The sequence below is a fragment of the Pinus tabuliformis genome, chromosome 1_1 (assembly GCF_031772625.1).
Source record: "Pinus tabuliformis cultivar Carrire ecotype Pingquan chromosome 1_1, CPIR1, whole genome shotgun sequence".
NCBI lineage: Eukaryota > Viridiplantae > Streptophyta > Pinopsida > Pinales > Pinaceae > Pinus > Pinus tabuliformis.
This window is the reverse complement of record NC_142297.1, coordinates 29,486,739-29,510,684: the sequence shown is the minus strand read 5'-3', so window position 1 is coordinate 29,510,684 and position 23,946 is coordinate 29,486,739.

The following is a 23,946-nucleotide window of genomic DNA, read 5'->3' as shown; positions in this document are numbered from 1 at the left end:
CATTAAATTGACCATTGTCTAGATGAACAGTTCCAGTCCCTACAACATTAAGAGATCTATCATCACCAACATATATATTTTTGGTGTTACAATCATTTAAAGAAGAAAACATGGCTTTGTTTTTGGCCATGTGATAAGAAGCTCCAGAATCAATGAGCCACTCATGAGAATGAGAAGAAGAAGATACATTTAGTGCATAGCCAGACCGAGATGATTGACAACCACATGCAGAAAGTGCCATTCTCGAAGATGAAGTTGAAGTTGAAGAGTGTTCCAAATGGATGTTATGCTTCTTCATTGCTGCTTCCAAGGCTTCCATTTTCTTAAAGCATTTGGATTCTAAGTGGCCATCTCGATTAAAAAATTTCCAATGTCTATCAGACTTCCTCCCTTTGTTTTTATTTGTCTTATCATTTTGCTGAAATGATTTTTCATTTTGAGGCTGAGATTGCTTAGGACCCTTGTTTGGTTTAGGACCATTCCTTTTAGGATATGACTTCTTAGGATTCTTTGAATTTGGTTGCTGCTGGGCGGCTAACACTTTCTTAGAAGAGTTTCCAAGATGAAGAAGACCAAGGTGTAAGAGTTTTTCTTGTTCTCTTATTAAAGAATCACAAAAGGAATCAAAGGAAGGGGGCTTGCAGGTTTGTCCTTGAGAAATGAAGGCTTCTCTTGTAGAATGGAAGGTGGAAACAAACACAGAATAGGCTGGTCCCAACTTAGAAAGAATGGAGGAGATAAGGCTACTATCTTCTTTCTTAACCTTAACACCTTCCAAGAGAAGTCTAAGGGTCTTGAACTTGGACAAAAAATCTTCAATGCAAGAAAAATTATTGGGGTCCAATGTAAGCAATTCATTTTCAAGTTGATGGGCTTTAAGTTCATTTTTAATTCCAAAGACTTTGGTAATCTGTTTCATTGCTTCATCAGGAGTATCAAGTTCTGCAATATGGAATCTAAGATCTGGAGAAATAGACATCCCTATCAACCCACGTGCTTGGTCTTGCCTATTTTCCCATTTAGCTGCCTTATCTTCATCTTTCGGTTTGGTCTCTTGGCCTGAGGCTATTCTGTAAAGACCTTTACTTCTAAGTAAATCCACAATGTAGGACCACCATTGGAAGTAGTTGGTGCTGTCAAGAATAACTTGGCATGGACTTTCCATTTTAACAGAAACTGAAGCTATAGATGCTGAAACTAAGTGTTCCAATGGATATATCTCGAAAAATTAGGCTGGTTTAAAAAAAACGGCTCCAAAAACGGCTTTCGGATGAAGAAGTTATGGATTTAAAAAAAACGTTGTTGAAGATGCCGACGAAGTGCGCGAATGTGCGGAAATGAAAAAAAACGCCCCCACAAAATGGAGATTTGAACTCAAGGCCTCTACTCTCATAAAATAGCTTTGAACCAATTGAGCTATACAAAAAATTTGAGAGAGAGAGAGGGGGGGGGGCCTTGGGTTGCGTGCTTGCCTTGAGAAAGCTCTTTTTTCCTACAAAACAAAAAACACAAAACCCAACACGGACATGCAAAGAAAAATGAACCTTACGGCTCGAAGTTAGCTTTAGCCGGAAACTAAATATTTTCCTCAATGTTTCTGATTTTCCGAGATCACACTAAGGCGCAGGGAAAAGAGCATACGCATGAGAAAAATCCTTCCTTTCTGTTTCTGATTTTCCCAGATCGCACAGAGTCGCGGGGCAAAGAGCATACGCAGAAATGAAAGGTATAGATCCGGTAATAAAAAAAGCTAAATAAACCGAAACCAAAATAAATAGAGAGAAAATAACTATAAACTGCAAATAAACACTGTATACCTCCAGATCTTAAAAATGACACAGCTAGGGCTACCGGAAACCTTTTCGCATGAAACGAAAGGGGTTCCTCACTGGAACAGATGCTCCCAACACAATAGAGCAGTCCTCTCAGCCCAAAAGTAGTCAAAAACAGTAGATCTGGGAAACGACAGTCGGATGCAGTTCTACCGGCTTCAGATTTGGATCACCAACGGATGCGGCCCTCAAATAGCTCTGATACCATGTAGGAATTTACAGGGTAAGTTCCTCAGATAGAACACCAAAGGACACCGCTCACAACCAGATCGCAGATCAATACACCAGTATTTTTGATGTGGTTAAAACCCTCAAAGAGAGAAACAGTCCACGGCCTGAGCCAACGCGGCCACTTCAGGCAATTTATTAATAAAAGAATGAAAATTTACATAAGCTTCCCTCATAGACGGATTACCCTACAAATGACCCTCCATGCGCTTTAAATAGAAATCATGGACCAATCGGGTGCCAAGCCACGGATCAAGTGTCGGTAATACCGAGGAGAGAATGAACCGTCGGATCACTACATATCGTGACCGTCGGATTGTAAGTTACAAAATGTACACAGTAAAGAAACACACTTTACCTAACCCTATACTAGACCAAGTTGTACTTAACTATTTCCCATGTGTCGGAATATCCTAACAATTATGTTGTGATTTACTAGGTTAGAGAGGGTGCCTAGTGGGGGCAATAATTCCAATTGCTTTACTTATAGCATGATCAAAGAATTTGTAAGTCCAAAGAGATGCTTCCCCACATCCATTATGTTCTAGTCCCGAACTTCATTTGGATCTGATTTTTATAAGCCACAATGATCTAGATTGAATCATTATATTATGTATCATCCATATTAATGCTTTTAGAGTTGGAACAGTTAGCTCATAATGCCATTTTTATTTGTGAGTCCTTGTTTGGAAAATTATGGTCTAAATCCTTCTAAAAGTAGTTTGAGGCATTAAATGATTTTTTCTAGGGATAAAACATTGCAGTTTGAGCATTCCACACACTAGCGTTATCCTACACCCAAATACCTTTCCAACAGTGCAATAAATACCTCAAACAGAGTCTATATGAAAAATATATGCCACCTCAGAAGTTGATCTTCCTGTTTTAACCACCATGATTCGAGAGGATGCCACATCAACCCCAATTATTCATGGAAAATGGGCTGGCCACATGATCATGATGAAAAAATTACTCTAGAAGAGTCAATATTATAACTCTAGTTAAGAGTTGAATGAGTCAAACTTAACCAATAATAGGCTATTTAGATATGTTATAATTAGGCCACTAAGAGGAAAAGGTGTTCCATTCTATTCAAGTGTATTTTGTTCAATAGATTAGCATAACAAAGGAGAGTGGATAGAGAGAGAAAAAAGAACGAGATTTTATGTGCTTTAGTAGCCCACAGGCCACAAGTATCACTCCTTTGTACTTGCATCCATTACATTCATAGAAAGAGAGACCAGAGCAGCCTCACCTTCTAGTGGGGTTTTCTCGTGTAAGGGTTTCCCAAATTACATCCCGTGTTCATTGTGGTTTGTGAGTTTTCCTTTTTTGTTCAATATTTCCCATATTTTATCTATTGCATGCATAAACATATCACAGTAATTAATAAATCCCAAAATATAAGAAAAAATTAACCCTCCGATTTTGGATTTTCAAATATGTTTTGGTAGTTTGTTGTGACAAATTTTGCAGTGGAATATTCACAAAATTTTATGGATCACATGGACTTATTCAACTTTTCCCATGCCAGAGTCAAGGAAATGGTCATGCCCATGGATTCCACAATGTATTTTTCATATTTGTGGAGTTTTATCCTTAAAATTTACATATCCCCTAGTAGGTTGCATGTCAAAAACATGAATAAGGGCGAGGGTGGAAATGTGAAGTGTCTTGTTTAGTTCAAACGCCGCCCAAAGTACTTCTACACGAGGTAGGTCTCCGTGTTTGCTAATAGGATGCGTAGCTTGAAACCTTTGACCTTGAGTTACTTATTGGGTGGGGGGCCGAATCTGGTATGACACATATCTAATTCATGACCGAAAGAAATCCATTTTTTTATGAAAGAATATGGTCAGACCCATTTTCAGAATAAGAAAGAGGGCTCTTTTAGGGGAAAAAGAGAAGCCAAACTGTTGCTCATTGGTATTGGAGTGCCCCCTTCCCCTGCGCTCGGTTTCACCTTATATAATAGTAATAGCGAAGTTTATCTAACACTAGATGATCCTAAGATGGTTGAAATATTATTATCCTAATGACTACATACTCTCTAGGATCTTCCAAAATCACGTCTTGGTAACGATAAAGAGCCATATTTCACCCTACGGCCATGGAGGAATTGGTAACTACCTTCCACACCTAACAATTAGCTTTAATTCCTTCATAATTTCCCATGTAAAACAAAATAAGCATTAATGTTGAATCAAGCCATGAAGGAATCACCAACTGCCTTCTTGAATTGCTAATTAACCCTTCCTTCATAATTTCCCATGTAAAACATGACAATCATTAACCTTACATCGGTCAATGGAGGTTTGCATACATGAAATAAGCTAGACAAGCTCTATTGGTAATAATCACTATCCAAACAATGAAATAAAAAATGACAGATTGGCATGGAATTTTAATACCCTTATCATTCACATGAATATGATTAACAAGTGGTAGGGGGAGGTCCCACCACCTTCAAGGTTAACTATTACAACCCTCTTGGAGTGGAATGAACACAAATGCAGAAACATGATCATGGAAGTCAGAGGAGGGAAGATTTTGTCCATTAATATAATTCATAAAAACATGTTTATAGATAGGGGTGTAGAAATTTGATAGAAATTGCAACTGCTCAAGATTTCAAACTGGAAACAAGAGACACAATTCTACTATACTAATATGTGAAATACAAATCACAATTTAGAACAACATACATACACATGCAACAACAAAAACCACAAGTACGCAGTGATTTCTAGGGTAACCCAACTAGGAAAAACCCCTCAAGCCTCTTTACATTAATCAATTGAATGGAGAAACTATTACAATTGCTTGCTACATCTCTGAGCACAACCTACAAAAGATGAAATGTTCTCTCTTTAATTGAGGATCTATGGCCAAAACTTAGCCACTTTATGGCTCCATAAACCTCCTATTTCATTGTGCAATCGTTGAGAAAATTAGCGACTAAAAGATAGGAATTTCCTCCTAATTTCTTGCACAATTCCCAAGGATTGATCAACTGCCTCCATGGAGCAATTGTACACTCAACTAGTACACAACTCATGTTACACTACCCTTTATCTCCTCCATTGTAGTTGAGAAATTCGAATTCCATGCATGCATTAGCTATTTTGGGCTGATTGATCAATTAACTGATAGATTTCTGAGTTAGTTTGTGTCCCACTACACAACTGACCTTCAACTAACTCTATCAATAGTTAGAGGTCAGTTAACTAAATACAATGGAAAGTAACTAAACGAGATTGCTAAACTTTAGCAATCACACATGCATGACTGAACTCCAAGCCCACTGACTCGAATTTACATAGCTAACTGAGTGACATGAGCCATGTCACACTAGTTAACTGCCTCCAAGTTGTCCTGCTGACGTGGAAGTTCGATTTACTCAATTTTACTAAGGTTAAAGTCAAATTGAGCCTTTCTTGCTACACTTTCTAACACTCCCTCTTTGCAAGAAATGGATTTTGCACCACCCCTATCGAGCACCTGTGGAATGTACTATAACAAAACCTCTCACTATTGTTACTGGTACTGCAATAATTGCAACTGAGGCATCCAAAAAAACACTAAATCAATTGTGTCTTTGCAACTATCCATTGGGAAAACTGCACTAATGTCGATTTTGCATTGTGCCTCCTGCACTTCTATCAACATTGCTCTGCGCTCCTCAACATCTAATTGCAACTCGTTTGCAACATTCTCTCAAGTTCTGACTGCATGAATTGACACTAATCCTTTGGCTATTGAATATGGGGGGCCCCTATATCAAGGGTAATGATGCATGAAAATAGTATACTGCAACTATTATTGCTCTCCTATGTATCCTAAATAAATCTCTGCAACTCTAGGACTAAGGTTCTATATCGCCCCACCTCACTCCTAGAGGTATAGCTGCATGCATGGTGAAATATGATCTACTCATACTATTTTTGCTACTACTCTACTACTACTTTAACACTGCTATTGTAACGAATACAATAATGAGTCTGATCTCCCTAGATCCTAAAGTACTAGCTTCCATAGGGTTTCTCCCTCTGAAACTAGACTCCTTCTGAGTCTCGATCTCCTTTTGGGAAATCTCTCTACTCCTCAATATGCCAATATCAATGATCACAACTCCCTTTTGTGTCACTAAACATTGTCTCACCGATCTACCCACTAGCAACCTTCTAGATCCATAAAGAAGTCTGCACATAGGGTCTTTTGGATCTTCCCTAAAATAGAGTTCCATAACTCTGCCTCCTAATACCTCATTAGTTCTTCAATGATCACTATACATGAGGACTTCAAGGACTGCCCACTTGTGAAGATTCTGGTTTCTCTAGAATGCTACTCCTAGGGAACTTGTGATGATACCAAATCTATTTCAAGCTTAGAAATTTGAACTTCCCTCCAATGCATACTCAATTCTCAATCCATTAAAATACATTTTCCCACATAGAAGAAAACTGCTTCTGTTATGAAACCGGCACACAAAAATATGGAAAAGATAGATAAACGCCTTCCAAATAAGCCTCTTCGAGGGGGCAACCTTATTTACATTACACAAATGAATTATTCTTGGATGATACAAATGACAAGACCTCCTTTCTATATATAGGAGTCTAAGGGGTCATAATATAATAAGAAGTTACATAACAATAATAATGTAAGGGCACAATAATAACAATAGTGGGCTTCTGTGGGGCACAATAATAGCAATATGGGGACTACATGGGCACAACAATATAATAAGGGGGTTGTACTAATAAAAATAAGGGGTTACACTAGTAGTATAGGGACCTAACATGCTCCTCTCCTTCAAAAAGTGTTGTCCTCAACGTTTGAGTAGTTCTTGATGTTTTTGTATAAAATTCTCATCCTTCCATGTGGAATATTCAACAGGTAAGTTATTCCACTTGATGAGATACTATGAAATTGATCGATTTCGTAGCTTTCAACTTCTCAGTTCTGTGAATGCTTCAAGTTCCAATATGAATTTTCCTTCCTTGTCAAGTTCTGGCAATATTGTTGGAACTGGGATCTTCGACAACTTTTGAATGAGTTCCCACCCTTCTTCGCCATTCTTCCATTCATCCCTTGCTTTGTTTATCAAATTTGGTTGGATAATTATACCAACCTCTACCATTTCTGCAACCATATGTTCAATTTCACCCCTTTGCATATTGATATCTATAAGGCCCGATGTTTGGAGGAACACTTCCTGGAATCAAATGAATAGCATGATCATGATCATGAATACGTGGGAGACCTTTGTGAGTCTCAAATACCTTGGAATGATTGTCCAAGACTTTTTGGAGATCTAGAGAAATAGATTATTTCGATGTGGGACCATTAGCAAAGATAATTGTGCAATTACGCCTCATTGTTCTTTCTTTAGAAGCTTTGTCATTCCGTTAGAGATGATTATCTTTCCTGGTTTCCCTGTGATACCCCTTAATTCAACTTCCTTTCCTTCTGAAGAAAATTTCATGAAAGGTTCTTGAAAATTAAAAGCTATTGTACCCAAGGATTGTAGCCATTGGACTCCTAGTACAACATCAGCACCACTCATTGGAATGGAAAGCATTGGGCTATTCAATACATATTCTCCCATGGATAGCTTGATATTAGGGCACTTTCCAGAGCAATTTATTGTTCCTCCACTTATAGTCGTCACTTGACACTCTAGTGCTGGATATAGGAAGCAATTCAATTCCTTGGCTATCTTACGATGAATAAAATTATGGGGGTACTACCTGAATCAATCAACACTATTACCTTTTTCTCCTTGATATGTCCTTCTATCTTTATAGTTTGAGGAGTGGTAATTCCAACCAATGCATTACAAGATATGGTCAGATTCATTTCTTCTTTCTTTGGGGTTGGTTCCTGGTGAGTATCCTTTTCTTTTGATGTTTCTTGATACTTTTCTTCCTGGTATTTCACTGCATGAACCTTCTTCTTCTTGATATGTCTTTCTATCTTGAGAGTTTGAGGAGTGGTAATTCCTGCCATTGCAATACAAGATATAGTCAGATTCATTTGTTCTTTCTCTAGGGTTGGTTTCCGGTGTATATCCTCTTTTTTTGACTTTTCTTGATCCTTTTCATCATTAGGAGGCCTTTCTTGTAGTAGCTTTGTCCCACCTTCCTTCAAACCTTCCATGTTTTTCTTCAAATCTTCCATGCCTTTCTTCCAATATGCTTTCATACCATCGATATCAGCTTCCATGGCATAGATAAAACTATTTATCTTTTGCTTCTCTAGAATATAATTTACCCTTATATTCAATTTTTGAAAGTGCTCAATGTGCTCTGCCATTGAACCCTTTTGTTTTAGATTTATCAATTGGATAAATAAGGTGTTTCTCTTTGTATCCTCATAATGTGCTATCATTTCCTCTGTGAAAATTGACCACGTGACAAGTGGTTTACGAGAACAAAGCCCTTTATACCATAAAAATTGATTCGGTTCTAAATAATTAGATGCAATATGTACCTTTTATAACAGTGGTACACCATGTAGATCAAAATATCTCTCCATCTGTAGTATCCAATTTACCGGATCCTTCCCATCAAACTTCCTCATCCCACTTTTTCTTGATTTTAGGAGCTTGATCTTGGAACGACTGTAACTCTGTAACTTCAGATCTTTAAGTTCTACAATTTTGGCCTGTAATAGCCCTCTGAGTCGTCTTTCTAACTCCACAAGTTTGATCGCAATTGGATTCCCGAAGAAATATTTATTCCCAATCTCCCGCGATGACCTAATTATAGACTAGTTCAGTAGAGCGAACTTGTACGAAGTGCCACATGTCATTGTTTCAACCTTAGGACCTGAATCCGATAAATAGAAAAATACAATCCGTCCTCTTTCTGTAACATCTTACGCAATTTCAATCTGATGCTCAGAGAAAAAGTTATGAGGATTTTCCTAAGGTCACCTGTTTAGGATGTAATTCGGGAGCCTGCAAAAACCCTAAATGTCTTGGACTGTATCGCCGAAAATATAGTCAAACAAGATCTGAAATTTGGACCCGAGATTCACCACAATTGCGGGTCAAATAGGCTTTAATTTCATAGTTTGAACCTTCACAAAAAAACAATTATAGAGAAAATTCCACTATGACCTGTTTGAGATGGAATTATGGAGTTTTCAAAAACCCTAACTTCCTTAGATCATATCTCTGAAAATGTAGTGAGAGAAGATCGGAAATTTGGACTTGATGTTTAGAACGATTTCGACTCAAATGGGTTTTTGTTTTAGCTTCTGAAACTTCGTAGCGAAAAAGTTATAGCGAAAATTCCACGATGACCTGTGTGGAGCAGCGAAACCGTAGAATCCAAAGCTCTGATACCAAATGTTATGAAACCAGCTCACAAAAGGATGGAAAAGATAGATAAACGCCTTCAAAATAAGCCTCTTTGAGGGGAAAACCTCCTTTACTTTACACAAATGAATGATTCTTGGATGATACAAATGACAAGACCTCCTTTCTATATATAGGAGTCTAAGGGGTCATAATATAATCAAAGCCGACATAACAATAATAATGTAAGGGCACAATAATAAGAATAGTGGGCTTCTGTGGGGCACAATAATAACAATATGGGGACTACATGGGCACAAAAATATAATAAGGGCGCTGTACTAATAACAATAAGGGGTTACACTAGTAGTATAGGGACCTAACATGCCCCTCGCTTTTTCAATTTGGGACCCCCTCCGCCTAAACCTCTTAGAAATCACCCCCACCCCTTTAAAATTTGTCTTCCTCCTTCGCATCTAATAATAACTATCAACCCCGTTCCCTCCACTCCAATCCGCACCCGTCAAGTGTCACGTCGCTTCCAACTCCACTCTCACTATTGTCACATCCCTTTACTTATCATTAACCGTTAAGCAACCGTTCGAGATATAATCATTGCCAAATTAATTAACCCACTCCGTTAAACGAAAAAATTTCAATGGTAAATGGCCTCTCTCATAAAACAAAGCAAAACCCCATTTAGTTGAACTTTCCTCTACTATTCCACGACACTGAATGACTGAACTTGCTACTACAACCAGTTATCAAGCCAAGCAATTTTCATCCAACCAACTCCTGGGTAATTATAGTTTTCCATTTCATTTCTTTTCAACATGTCTTCGAAAGGTAAATCGAAAGCCACAATGGAAAACCCTGTTCTTCCCTTTGTGATTAACGAGACCACCAGCCCTTAGTTGATCAACAATACAAAATATCTGAAACCAATCGTGAGTTCAATCTCTACGAACTCCACAATTGGTTAAAATAAAAATATGTTGATCTTAGTGATGAATTGAGTTTGTGGGACTCCTTCCTACCTCCATTCGTTTTTTCGCAAACCCACCATTTTCCAGAATTTGTCTCATGGTGCCATTTTAGGTACATTCCCAGTCAAAGAGAAATTGTAGCCCAGAACAATGACATCTTGTTCACAATTACCCTTGACTCCATATGTCAAATGCTTCAGATCCAAAATTCAACCTCTGTGAAACCCTTTTCAATAGATTCCCTCATGAAACTCTACAAAAACCTCACTTTTCCCCATAGAGCCAAAATTTTTGAGATGTTTGTACCTTAGAATGTCCAAATCCCAAAAAAGAACCCTCCTTATCCATCGTCAATGTTTCCTGAAATGAAAAAACAAGTCATTTCTATAGTTTCTTGTTTATTGGGCTATCAAACTAATCAATGGGTTGATGAAGCCATTATAGGTTTTCTATCAGTATTCTCAATAGGAGAAAAGCCTTTAGTTATTTTTCATTACAGTGAATTCTTAGTATAGGTCATCCATGAACAATTCCTCGAGTTTTCTATAGAAGGAGTCTTCAAGCATGCTTCAGTTTTAGTTTACTTGTTCTTATTCCATCAAGAAGATAGATTTCAATTTCCATTATAGAAACTGGACAAACAGGGAAATGCACAGTCGATGATTCATTGGACTTCCTTGGTAAGGAAGGATTCAAATGAATTCACATTCAGTGATTATGTGGACTGATTTTTGTACATATTTTCTTGCCTACTTAACGATGATGTTGAACCTAGAATTGGACCTAAGATTAAGAGAATTCTATAACTCAGTGAATAAACAAATACAGGTGATTGGTACCTGTATCAAAATTACACTGAGATTAGAGTGTATGGATGCGAGTTTCCTCCATATAGATTGCCTAAATTTGTTCCTATAATAATTTTTGAATTAGAGTATATTAGGAAAATGATAAATATGGATAAGTTGCACTTTGTGACAGACAAAAAGAAATCTTAGTTCAAAATCAAAACATAGGTTGGGCCTTTCATTTGTAATGCAAGAACAACAACAAAAGAAGCAGATCTTCTCCTCAAGCAAATGAAATTTAAACTCAGTTTCACTTGGTCATATGATCCTTTAGGAATAATCTCAAATTTGAGAGTAGAGCAGAAAAATACTCCTTACACTCATACTCCCATACTTGAAATTGAGAGATATATGAATCAAGATCAATGGCAAGAAAATACATTACAGGGGGTAGAAGAACAATTACTTTATACTACAACATAATAGATTCCAGTGCCACAAGAAAAGTAGGATAAAAGACAAAGAGAGGATGTTTCCCCTTCAATCTCAGAAATTCGGGGGAAAGAATTCCAAATATACAAAAAGAGGTAGAAAACCAATCCAGAAAAAGAGTGTTTGCAGGAAGAAAATGTATAGTCTACAATAGTCTTGACAGGGCCTTATACCTCTACTTTCCCTCAAAATGAAGACATTTTCACAGGGTCACCATCATCTTTAGCTTCTCAAGAACCACAAGAAACATCTCAATTAGGAGAATTGGCCCATGATCAAGTTGAACCAAATATATTTGCAAGGTATAAGGAAATAAAAAATAAGACTGAAATTATGAAAGCAACAACCTATTATCAGTTCTGGAAACAAACAACTTCATCACAACACAAAATTCTCTCTGCTTTTGATACTAAGAAAGGAAGAATGCAGATAGCTTTCCTTGAAGCTGAAGTTCCTTTTCCTAAAACTGCAGAGGAATACAAAAAGTATATCTTTTGTTTTAACATTGACCAAATCCATCCTATTGATCAGATGGATTTGCACAAGCAAATAGGTGAAATGTTGTATTTTACCCTAACAAACTCAGAAATTGAAGCATCCAGACTTCAAGCTTCAATGAACAATATTTAGTCTCAATTAAAATTAGAAAAAATATCTTCTTTAGCTAAAGACACTAAGATAAATACTTTAGAGGATTTAGTGCTCATACTGGGATATGATCCTAGTAATGTAAAAGTTGTCGAGGAGATCATTAAGATAAAAAATGCTGACATTGCAACCCTAAAGAAGTAGCTCAAACTCCCATCTACTAAAGGTCAACAAACAAAGGAAGTTGGTTAACTAGAAAAGGAAAAAGAAGATATGTTCAAAATTATCATTGAACAGAATGGATAGACTTAAATAAATGGAGACTGAAATAGAAAAATTGCTAAAGGAGAAAGAACAGTCAACTAAATTAGTAGTTTATTGATGGTGTTGGACCCACCAACATGTTAGGGGATCTCCCCGGTAAGAAGTCCCAATTAAACATCAGACCATTTGGTGTAGGAGTCCCAGCAGTGGGTCATACGGTATCGCCTTGATTGCGGTTTCACACAGAGGCAAGTAAGATGTCATTGTTGGTAGCAAGGGTGTGACATATGCAGTAAGTCAAGGAAGGTGCATGAACAGTTCTAACACATGGAAAGTGGGGTGAGTGCGCCCCTTGGAAACCTGTAATAGCACGCATCTTGGAAGGGAACACATGACTGAAGATGCATCACAAACTGGAAAGCAAGTTAGCTAACAATCCAAAGTGATGGTTACACCAATCAACACATTTCAGTAATATTCATACATACTTATATTGAATAGTCCATACATGCATGCGTAAGTAAACAAATAAATATATCATTTAGAGTAAACATAATAGTTGGAATACAATACAACATATGCATGAAACGTGTTGGCTCTATTATATTAAGAAGTGTAAGTTCCAGTCATACAATACATCCATGTCCAAACACTAGTTCCAACAACGGAATGTTACAGTCATAACTACCTGCTCCTCCAAAGAGATACAGTAGCTTTGCGCAATGGAGAAGCCAAGGTTCGTTACAATACTGTCCAAGCTCTCTCTAAGATACTTCTATCGGAAGCTTGGCTGACCAAAATCCTAGACAATGAGTTATGAGGGACTATTTATAGCAAAGGGTGGGGTGACCCTTGACATTCCCCTTTGTGATAGTTCATCTACCCTCACGACTCTTCATCTACTCTATGGCTGTTACATCCAACTATAGACACTTGAACTTCCACTTGACAAGACATTACATACATTCTGCACATGTACCCATGTGAGACAAAATGGATTGAGCAAGCCATGCAAGACATCACTAACACTTGGACCGTTGTGGTGAGACCCACTCTTTGACATCCTTGTGATGGTCGATGGTGGCGAACTAATGCCAAGCTTGATCGTCCGTGATGGTGTCCGTGTGCTCAATGGTGACATATTGCTGAAACAAACTCTTGCCTCCGTTGCATCTAGGTACACTAATATGGCTCTTTCGTCCAACTTGTCTGATAGCACTCGCATGGTTGTCTTGGGTGTGACCAAACTGACAACATGTTGATGCATAGTGTCTTCGCTGATCTCCAAGAATGTGTTGGTGGTAGTGTGCATCAACTTGTCAAAATACACGTTCAGCTCCAGTTGGACTTGCTTCTTGTCTTCCCTCGGTGAGTGTGCCAAATGGGTGGGGTCGCATCGCATGCATGCGCACAATGACATGCATGCTGCTAAATTCCCTTGCATGTGATCAATGACAATAATCACCTTGTCTACTATGTGCCAGCTGCTAGGATGGATCTATAACTTGTACGGGTGTAGTTTCATCAGTTTGTGCATGTTGCGCCCCCTGCTATACCTATTCCTGTTGCAACTCATTCTCTCATCTATGCAACTCATGTTCTTCCTTGAGTTGCTTCTTCAACACATGCAACTCCTTATCTATTCTGTTCTCTGCCTTCATGCAATCTTCATGTCGTGTCGTCACCTCATAGCCTCAATCTCCAAATCTTCTTTTGTCATGAGCAAATCTGCTTTGAACTTGCAACTTTGCTCTGCCTCTATGCTGTCAACAACCTTCCTCGTGCATTCATCGCGCGTGGGTATGCTACCTTCTGTTGCTGCTGGTGGTGTTGCTCGCTGTGATGCTGTTTACATTGATCTTTATTTCCTTGTCCATTAACAACTTGATGTCTTTGTGGATAGGCATGTTCATAGACACTTGATCAATTGCATCCCCAATAATGCTCTTAACAGTGTCTTTGACTCTACTCTCCTGGAAGTCATTGTACTTGTGATGCTGAGAGCAGATGAAAACCTATGATGAATGGAGACATAGCAACATTCATGGCAAGCAATCTGTAAGTCAAAAACCAAAACAAAATTTAGGACTGACTTGCAACATACCTGTGTGATTGAACGTGAATGTTGCGCAATTTCCGCCGGGGGGTCGGGAGACTGACTACCAAAACTGTGCAAGGCATAGTCCGAGCTGTCAGGAAGCTAACTGACTATTGGAACTATGCAATGCACAGTCCAGCCTGGCCTACTGAGGACTAAAACTATGCAATGCACAATTTCAGTCAGAAGTGACATGCAACCAGCAAACTGCATTGCACAGTTTCTGGGGCCAGCAGGACACTACCTCTAAGAATTGTGCAATGCAATCCTAGAGGTCAGTGTTGGGCTAGACTTGCACATTTTCTAGAGGGAAGGTAGAGCCTTCGCTTCCGGAAATGTGCAATGCTATCCGAGCAAGGCACAGTCCGGGCCAAGGCAACCCATACCAAATGACGAGCGACTCAAAACATGAGAAGTCTAAACGCATAATGAGATGAGTGCAAACAAGAGTGAATGATCATACATGCAAACAACAAGTGCGGGATTCAGAAAATGGGAAAGCATGCATGTGTGTGAAGCGATTCACTGCAATGACAAAATTACTTGCAAAAGTAGTGTCATTCATGCACTCACAAAAATTACGCAAACAACACACATGAAGCAAAACAAAAAAAGTGACAGAAACACAGTGTGAGACATGAAAAGTGGGCTTACCTTGAAACAACTGAGTTGAATGTGCCAACGACTCCTAGATGCAATGTGGGATGTCAAAGATACAAGGTCAATGTGAGGAATGAGCTTTGCAACGTCTGGTTGATGAGTTTTGATACAATCAAGGTTGTGACGTGCATGCCACAAATCTAGGAAAAGCGACACTTGGCTAGAGGTTTCTGAAATGACCCTTGCATGTAACCTCCATTTGCTAAAAATAGATCCCTGAATCAAGGGATTCCTTTTGCATGTTTATTTTTCTATTTCGGGAAAAAGTAGCCTATGCATGCAAGTCAAGTTTTCCTGGTCCTAGGTGGAACCGGTCAACTCAATGGCACATGCAACAACTTGCTTAGTTGAGGGGAAAAATTGTGCATTTCTAGGAGGGAGCTGGGCTGGCTGCCTAGAAGGATTGCACAAATTCTGGGTTAAGCAGCTAACTTCTGCCCATAATTGCACAATTTCTAGGCTAAGAAGTCCTATTGGGTTGGATTGCACAATTTTTCCAGTGAAGGATGATAGGTGAATTTGCGCAATTCTGGAGCCCAACAGGCTCCGAGACAGAATTGCGTAATTTCTGGAGGTAAGGTTGGTTCCCCTCCAGAATTGTGTAATTTCTTGAGGGAGTTGCTCAGCTTGTAGCTGGACCAAGTCCGGAGAAGCAACCTGTGAGGGGGATGCAACAAGCTATCATGCACAGACTGGCCGTTTGCTAGAAAATCACTGAAGCTTGTGTACTTGACAAGGCATGACATGCTACAAAGGAAGGTTGGTAGGGAGGCTCCAAAAAAAAGCTAAGGAAAAAGTTTGGAGGGTGGTTGTAGCCGCTACAATATAGTCATTCCTCTCACAGTGGTTCCAATTACAAGCACATCAACAACAGGGGCTTCTACTTCAACAACTACTATAACAGAGACACAGTCTACAGATACATCAGGAGAATTAATCAGAGCTATGGAAAACTTGTCTATCAGAGAGCATGAGATTGAAAAGTTGAAAGCTTAGCTAAATAACCTCCAAGAGAAAAAATTAAAAAATGATAATGTGTATTTGTAAGACCTTCAAAAAACTCACAAACTAACTCAGAGAATTGAACTTTTAGAGAAAGAATCTGTCATGGCACAGACAATTGCACAAGCAAAGGAAAACATCTAGGTAGAGATTAATGAAGCTATGACTGAAATTTGGCCTTCCACTGAAATTATTTTTGAGTAGGAGGAATTGGTGCTAAAATCAAAAGAGGCCATAGAAGGTATAAAGGAAAGTTTGGGTCAGAAACTAGGTGAAGCTACTGCCTTAATAAGAATCTTTAATTCAAAGACAAAAAGAAGAACTGGAAGAATACGAGATTGCAGAGAGAACTGAGACAATTCTTGAGGCAAGAAGAGTTCTTACAAAAAGGAATTTAATACTACAGTTAGAGAATAAATGTCATAACTTGGGGTCTACCATTCAAAAATTCCATAGAAATTTCAATATACTACATCAAAAGGGGCTTCCGGGTTTAAAGGGAACGGGAGATAAATTAGTTCAACTAAATGATTATCAAAAAAAGTTATATTCCATAGCAAGAGATGAATAAAACAATTCCACCATAAAGGGAACCATTACATGGAAAGATTTCATGCAAGGTTTGAAGTTCGACTTAATTATCAAAAATGAAATAAGACATCTGTTTATAGTCAAGTGCACTTTCTAGAAATACACTTAGGCGGATGAAACCTATAGAAAGTTAATCAAATTCTCCACTCCAGATGAAGCGAGATGGGATAAACTATGTCAACTTCTTGAGTAAACATGTATTTATCTTCAGCAACAAAGCAACAACCTTTTTAGTCTGGGGAATCACCAAAAACCTTGAAATTGGTGCCAGAGAGCTTCAACAGTTTAATTTTCCTATATTCTTGTACTATTTTTGTAAATAGTTTTTTCGGATACTTTCTAGAAACATTTTGATATTTAAAATCAATATATTTTGATGAAAACTGTATAAATACTTCATATATCAAAGTACAAAGGATTGGAACTGGTATGAAGAAAGTAGATCTTTGATGTAAAACTATGCATGTACTGAAGTAATCAATTTCATTAATACGTAAAGTTTGTTCTAAGATTCATGTGTCAGGCAATTGGTGAAGTTTTCTCTCATGTAAAATTGCTATTTTCCCAGTTTTCCATATGTTTTTATGTCTCTATTGTTTAAAGAAGTGAGAGTTGAATTTGTTTGAATGCACTCTGCTCTCGCTTTTAAACAATATTTATGTTTTCACTTTGATATTACGTATAGAATTCATCCTATCATTTTCTATATTTGTTTGAATCTAAATCTGTTAATTCCATTCACTCCACAAATTATTTAAAGATCCAAAAGCTTTCCTATCTTGCCCTGTTACATCTGTTATGTCATTTTTGTATTTGATCACCCTAAGACTTATGACTCCATTTCCCAATGGAATTTCCTTGTAGTTTCAACCAAATCTTTGAAAAAACCAAACTCATAACTTAATAACTAGCCTAATATCTTAAATAAACAAATTTAAATCATATAGGGAGATCCCTCTATGAAGCTGGAAGGGCTAGATCCCAACTTCCAAAGTGGTTTTGTGGTTACCTCTAGGTTTCTCTCCACAACCTTGGGAAATTACGGAGTGATAACATTTTGATGACCATACTGGGGATTTTAGACAAATCTTATATAAATTGATTTTTTTTTTTTTTTTATTATTATTATTTATTTGTTTATTTTCCGAGGTAAAAAAATATTTCAAAGCTTAAATCTATTTCAGGTACGTGGATGTGAAATAAATGTTATTAAGGTTGTTTTCCACCTAAATTTTGTACATATTTATATCTTTAAATAATCTATTGTAGATCTGGATCCTAGAAAGATATACACTAGAGCTCATCCAGATCCTAAACCACCATAAATTGTAGATAATCCTGAAAAACTGTATCAGAAAGAATAATTTTATTAAGAGCCAAGAAAGTAATAATCCATTGTCGAGAGTTAATTCTCTCCCTAAAAGTTTTGTAACTGTAGAGGATATTGAATTTAATTTACCTTTTGAGCATAGCCTTTTTTGTACCATGTCAGACAAATTTTTACCTGTGATAGTTTTTGATGAAAGTCATTTGAAACCTTATATCTCAAAGCATCAACCTGTTAATATAGATTCTAATGAAGATGTTATAAAAAAATATAATAAGCTTGAAGTTTTGGTGACCAAATTAGATCAGGCCATGAAGAAAACTTTTATTCATCAATCATCTAAATCTTCATCTTCTTCTTCTTCTACCTCATCACCAAACCCACTGCTGATTCCCCCTATTACTACTACCCCTCCAGTAATTCCCCCCATTACCATTGTACCCATTTCATCTGCCATCCCTACCACCACTACACCAACATAACAAAGTATAATCCCACCCCCTTTAATACCCCCCATATCCACATATATTGTTGTTTCATCTTCTTCCCATTCCCATTTACCTGCTTAGGTCTCATCAAATATTTATGTGTTACTCTGGACCAAATAACAACAAAGAGTGTGGTAATGGATATTGCAGTAGCAAACATACCTCCCAAGTATGGAATGTTGTTGTCAAGATCATGGGGAGAAAAGTTACAGGGTACTTTGCAGATGGACATGAACTATGCTACCATTACTGTTTTTGGTCAGCAGAGAAGGCGATATAGGGAAACATTAATGAAATATATGGTTAGCAGCCAAGACAAACCAAATAATTACCCCCTGTATTATATGCATGTGGATATAGACTCCTTTATTTTGTATAATGAAGAATATGTAGAGGACGAAGTGTCACACTTAGAAGTTGAATTGAGCAAGATAGAGGAGATAAAATTAAATGACGGGAAACAAGATGAAGAGTTTGAAGCCCTTTGGTACATGATTTTGATGGGGCTGTGAGCAAGGAAGGAGAACGGGTAGGTTTTTGGATCTCAAACTCACAAACATGTATAGCAAAGGGACATTATTACAAGCTTAATTTCCAATGTACAGATAATACAACTGAATATGAAGCACTGATTTTAGGACCACAACTTTTGAAGAGGTTGCGAGCTAAAAGGATTTTTGTACATGGGGATTCCAAACTCATCATTAACTAAATTAAAGGTGAGTACTCGGCTAAACACCCTAGACTAAGGGCCTACAGAAATGCAGCCTTAGATTTCCTGCAATGTTTTCCTGAATATCAATTATCTCTTATTCTTAGAGGGAAAAATATCTTAGTTGATGCTTTGGATACTTCAGCCAGTACTTGTAAGATGCCATTCCATCCCAGTAGAAAATATGAGGTTTAAGTGAAACATAGGAAAATTGTCCTAGACAATGTGAGATATTAGCAACTATTTGGTAGTAATAAGCAGGTAGAAATTTTTTACAGTTAAAAGAAGAGTTTGAGAGTGTACATATTGATGCAGGTAATGATGCAGATGATAATATAGATGAAATAGTGTTAAATGAGACTGATGATAATCCTGAGGAATTGGAGATTCTACAATTGAAAGAAAATGTGTTACCAAGAGGATTGGTGCCATTAGAAGAGTTGTTTGATTTTAATGATGTAGCCAAAAAGCCAAAAATAGAACCTGTAGGAGCTGAGGTTGAGGACTGTAATATAGGTACCGAGGAAAGCCCTAATATTGTAATTTTTTCCACATCCTTGCCTCCCAAAGAAAAACATAAGTACATTGATCTATTAAAAGAATTTTCTGATGTGTTTGCTTAGAGCTATGAAGATCTAAATGCATATGATACTAGTACCATACAACATACCATTCCCATCAGAGAAGATGAAAAGCCCTTCAAGCAGAAATTAAGGAAGGTAAATCCAGTTATGTTACCTTTGACAGAAAAGGAAGTTAAAAACTCTTTGATGTGAAAATCATTGCACCCTTAATATTTTCAAAATGGATGTCTAATATAGTGTAACTAAGAAAAAAGACAAGAGAATAAGGCTCTATGTGGATTTCAGGAATCTGAACAAACTTTCTCTCAAGGATAACTAACCTCTACCTAAAGTGGATCATATCTTACAGAAAGTAGTTTGTTCCAGCAGAATTTCTTTGTTGGATGGTTTCTCAAGATATAACCAAATTCTTGTAAATCCTGATGATCAACATAAAACAACTTTCACCACACCTTGGGGGACCTTTATGTATGTAAAATTTCCCTTTGGCCTTATGAATACAGGGGCCACTTTCGAGAGAGAAATGGATATTTCATTCGTTGATGAGAAGGATAGGTTCATTGTAATTTACCTAGATGACATTACTATGTTTTCCAAAACATATAAAGATCACCTAATACACTTGAGGAAGGTTTTTGAAAATGTAGAAAATATGGTAATTCCTTGAACCCCAAAAATCTCTTTTTGGTTTAGAGGAAGGAAAGCTACTTGATCATATTATTTCAAAAGAAGGTATCAGAATAGACCCCAACAAAGTTGAAGACATATGAGGATTGATCCTCCTAGGAACAAAAAAGAAATTCAGTCTTTCATCGGTAGGATAAATTCCCTAAGAAGATTTATTCCAAACCTGGTCGAGATCTTGAGAGCAATCACAAACATGATGAAGAATGATACTGAGATAAAATGGAATAGTGAGGCTAAAAATTATTTTAGTGATGTAAAAGTAGCTTTGACAATTGTTCCTATTTTAATTAGCCCTGATTTTACTAAAGATTTCATGATTTTTTCTTTTGTATCTAAACACACCATTGCAGCAGTTTTGTTGCAAAAATATAGTGAGGGACATGGAAAACCTATAGCTTTCTTCAACAGAGCTTTAAGAGGTTCCTCAAGGTTAAATATCATGGAAAAACAAGAATTTGATTTAGTAAAGGAACTAAAAGACTTTAGAGTGTATGCTCTACATTCCCATACAAATGCATTTGTTCCAAGTGTTATAGTGAAAGGTATCCTCACTCAGATTGATCCAGATGCGAAAAGAAGAAAACTAATTGTAGTAATTTTAGGATATGACATTGAGATAAGACCTACTAATCTCATTAAAGGTCAGGGATTGGCTAAGCTAATGGTTGAGTAAAATTTCCATGCACTAGACATAAATTTTATAGCTTCACTTGATGAAAACGAAGAGATGGCGACTCCACAGGTATCATAAGAATTTTCTAACTCTCCTTGGTATGCAGATATTATGTTTGTATTACAAAATTTACAAGCTCCTTCTGGTTTAACAAAGAAAAATCTAGATTTATCAAGATAAAGGCTTTGAAATTATGCATTTTAGATTAGATTGTGTATTGGAAGGATGTTGGAGGTAATTCTTTATTGAAGGATGAAGCAGACAAGGTCATGGAATAATTTCATCAAGGGGACTGTGGAGGACATTTATACTAGAAGGCCACAACCAAGAAAATCCTGAGGGCTAGTTTTTACTGGCCTACCTTGTTTGCAGATGTTCATAAGAGAGCTTGAACATGCCATCAGTGCCAAATATTTGAAGGAAAGAGAAAACTTTTTCCCTTACCTTTAAAGCCCATTGTTTGGATGGGGTCCCCTAGTCAGTTTTGGGATTAAAAACCCAAGTTTTGATGTAATTTTTGTGAAAAGATGTAAAGTCTCAACGATTTGTAGATACAGAGCATGTAGGTAATTTGGAGTAAAAGGGATTTTATCCCCTTGTCTATGTAAAGTTGAGTCAGTTTTGATATCCACCCATGGTCCACGGACCATGGGATTGTATAACTAGGTGTTTCTTAGAGAGTCTAAGGCATGATATGATGATGATGGTTGTAATGGGTCAATAGGAGATAACGCAGAAAAGTGAGTCATAGAGGAGAGAGAGGCCTAGAATAGCATCCACAGCTGAGTGCATGGACCCCTGTAGCTGAGGGCGCAGGGTAGTCTTGAGTCTATAACACCATAGTGAATATTAATAAATAAGATTGCTGAAGAATTCATGTGTATATCTGTTTACTTCTGTTTAATTATGATTGTGATATATGTTGTGATTGAATAAGGTCTTTATAAAATATTGATCTATTGATGTGCAACTTTATGGGATAAGTCTTAATGACTGTATGCAATGCATGTTAAGTACTTTCGTGAAGATTGTAATTCATTTTGTTATGTTTATTAAATACTTAAGTAGATATGCGCGAGCTCAGATCTAGCGTTATTTCCTGATGCGCGTAAGCGGATGATTCAACTATTAAGGGTCCGCAAAGACCTATCATAGGCCTGCGCAGAGGTCTAGAGGTCGTTTAAAGGAAGTTGTAGTATCGATCCCTAGGGGCTTCTAGATATGCATGAAGGAAGATCTAGGGCAATAAATGGCATCACTTTGATCTCTGGATGCAGAAACTTGGTTCCAACATCCCCCCATACTGCTTCGGGTGAGACTTCACCGTACGCTACGCGGGTTGATGCCAAAAGGGCCAGTAGTGCAGGGTTTTGTTTGGCACATTTAACTCTGAACTTGGGTCAGGACCCCCTAAGCCAACAAATGGTTTTGTTGTCAGGACCAAGATCTTCTTGAAGTATATGTGTAATGTTGCATCACTGGAATCTGACCAAGAAGGAAATTGAGAAGTGGTTAGATAGGAAGATTCACGAATTTGCTGCGCAAGAGAACAAGAATCCATGCATGTCAAGGGAGAAGTGGTTGGACAGATATTTGTATACGGAAATACACGAAATTTTCTTTTGCACCTTCCCGATCGAATTATATGAGTGGATAGATAAGTTGGTAGATGGCCAAGGGAGGTGGAAGCTTGATGGTCCAATAGTGTGGACTCCAGAATTGATATGACGATTAGAAGCCTCTGAAGACAAGATCACGCATGCTGTCGACCATTGGTTCGATTGGATTATAGGAGGATTTGTTACAGAGTTCATGGTTGATACCTTAGTCAGCTGCAACTAAGCAGAGTGGTGCTTCTTCAAGGGACCGCGAGGTAAGTATCTGAGATCTTTGAATACCTAGATTAAGATGCTCTTGTGTGAAAAATGGGTTATGCCATTGCCTTGATGTTTGGAGCTACGTGAAGTGGAAAAATCTTCAGAAATCGAGAGAAAGTAGGTCTTGAATCTAGCTCGTTGATTGGAGCTCCTTCAAGCAACGACGAGGGAACGATACAGGCCTCACCGCGGAGTGTTGTCCAGCTGATAAGACAGGGTTTTCCGTGGATACATCATCCATCCACTCCACCTCCACCTCCACCTCCACAACATACACCTTCACCCACACCTCTGCCACCACCATCATCATTCAACATGTCAAACACAATGAAGCTGCCAATTTTCAAGGGTATAGTGAGTGAAGATACATATATGTTCTAGGTTGTTGCGGATGTTGTGTGGACAACGCAACAAATCACTAATGACAACATAAAGAAGGCGCAGTTAGTTACTGCTCCGCAGGATCACACACTGACATGGTATATTAAGTATTGTTCTGATCATCCTGTGGCCACGCTAGAAGAAACTAAGGTTGCTTTAAATAAAGAATTTAGTAAACCTAAGTCTGACTCACAGTCAGTAGTTGGATTTAAGGAGATCACGATGAGGGTCGATGAAACGCCTTGGGAGTTAGATCAAAGGTTGAAATGTGTGATCCGCGAAGCTAATAAATAGCTCACAGATGGTCAGCACCGCGAGTGGTTTATAGCCTTGCTTTTGCCCCACCTGAGGATTGCTCTCTTGCTACAAAATATAGGAACTC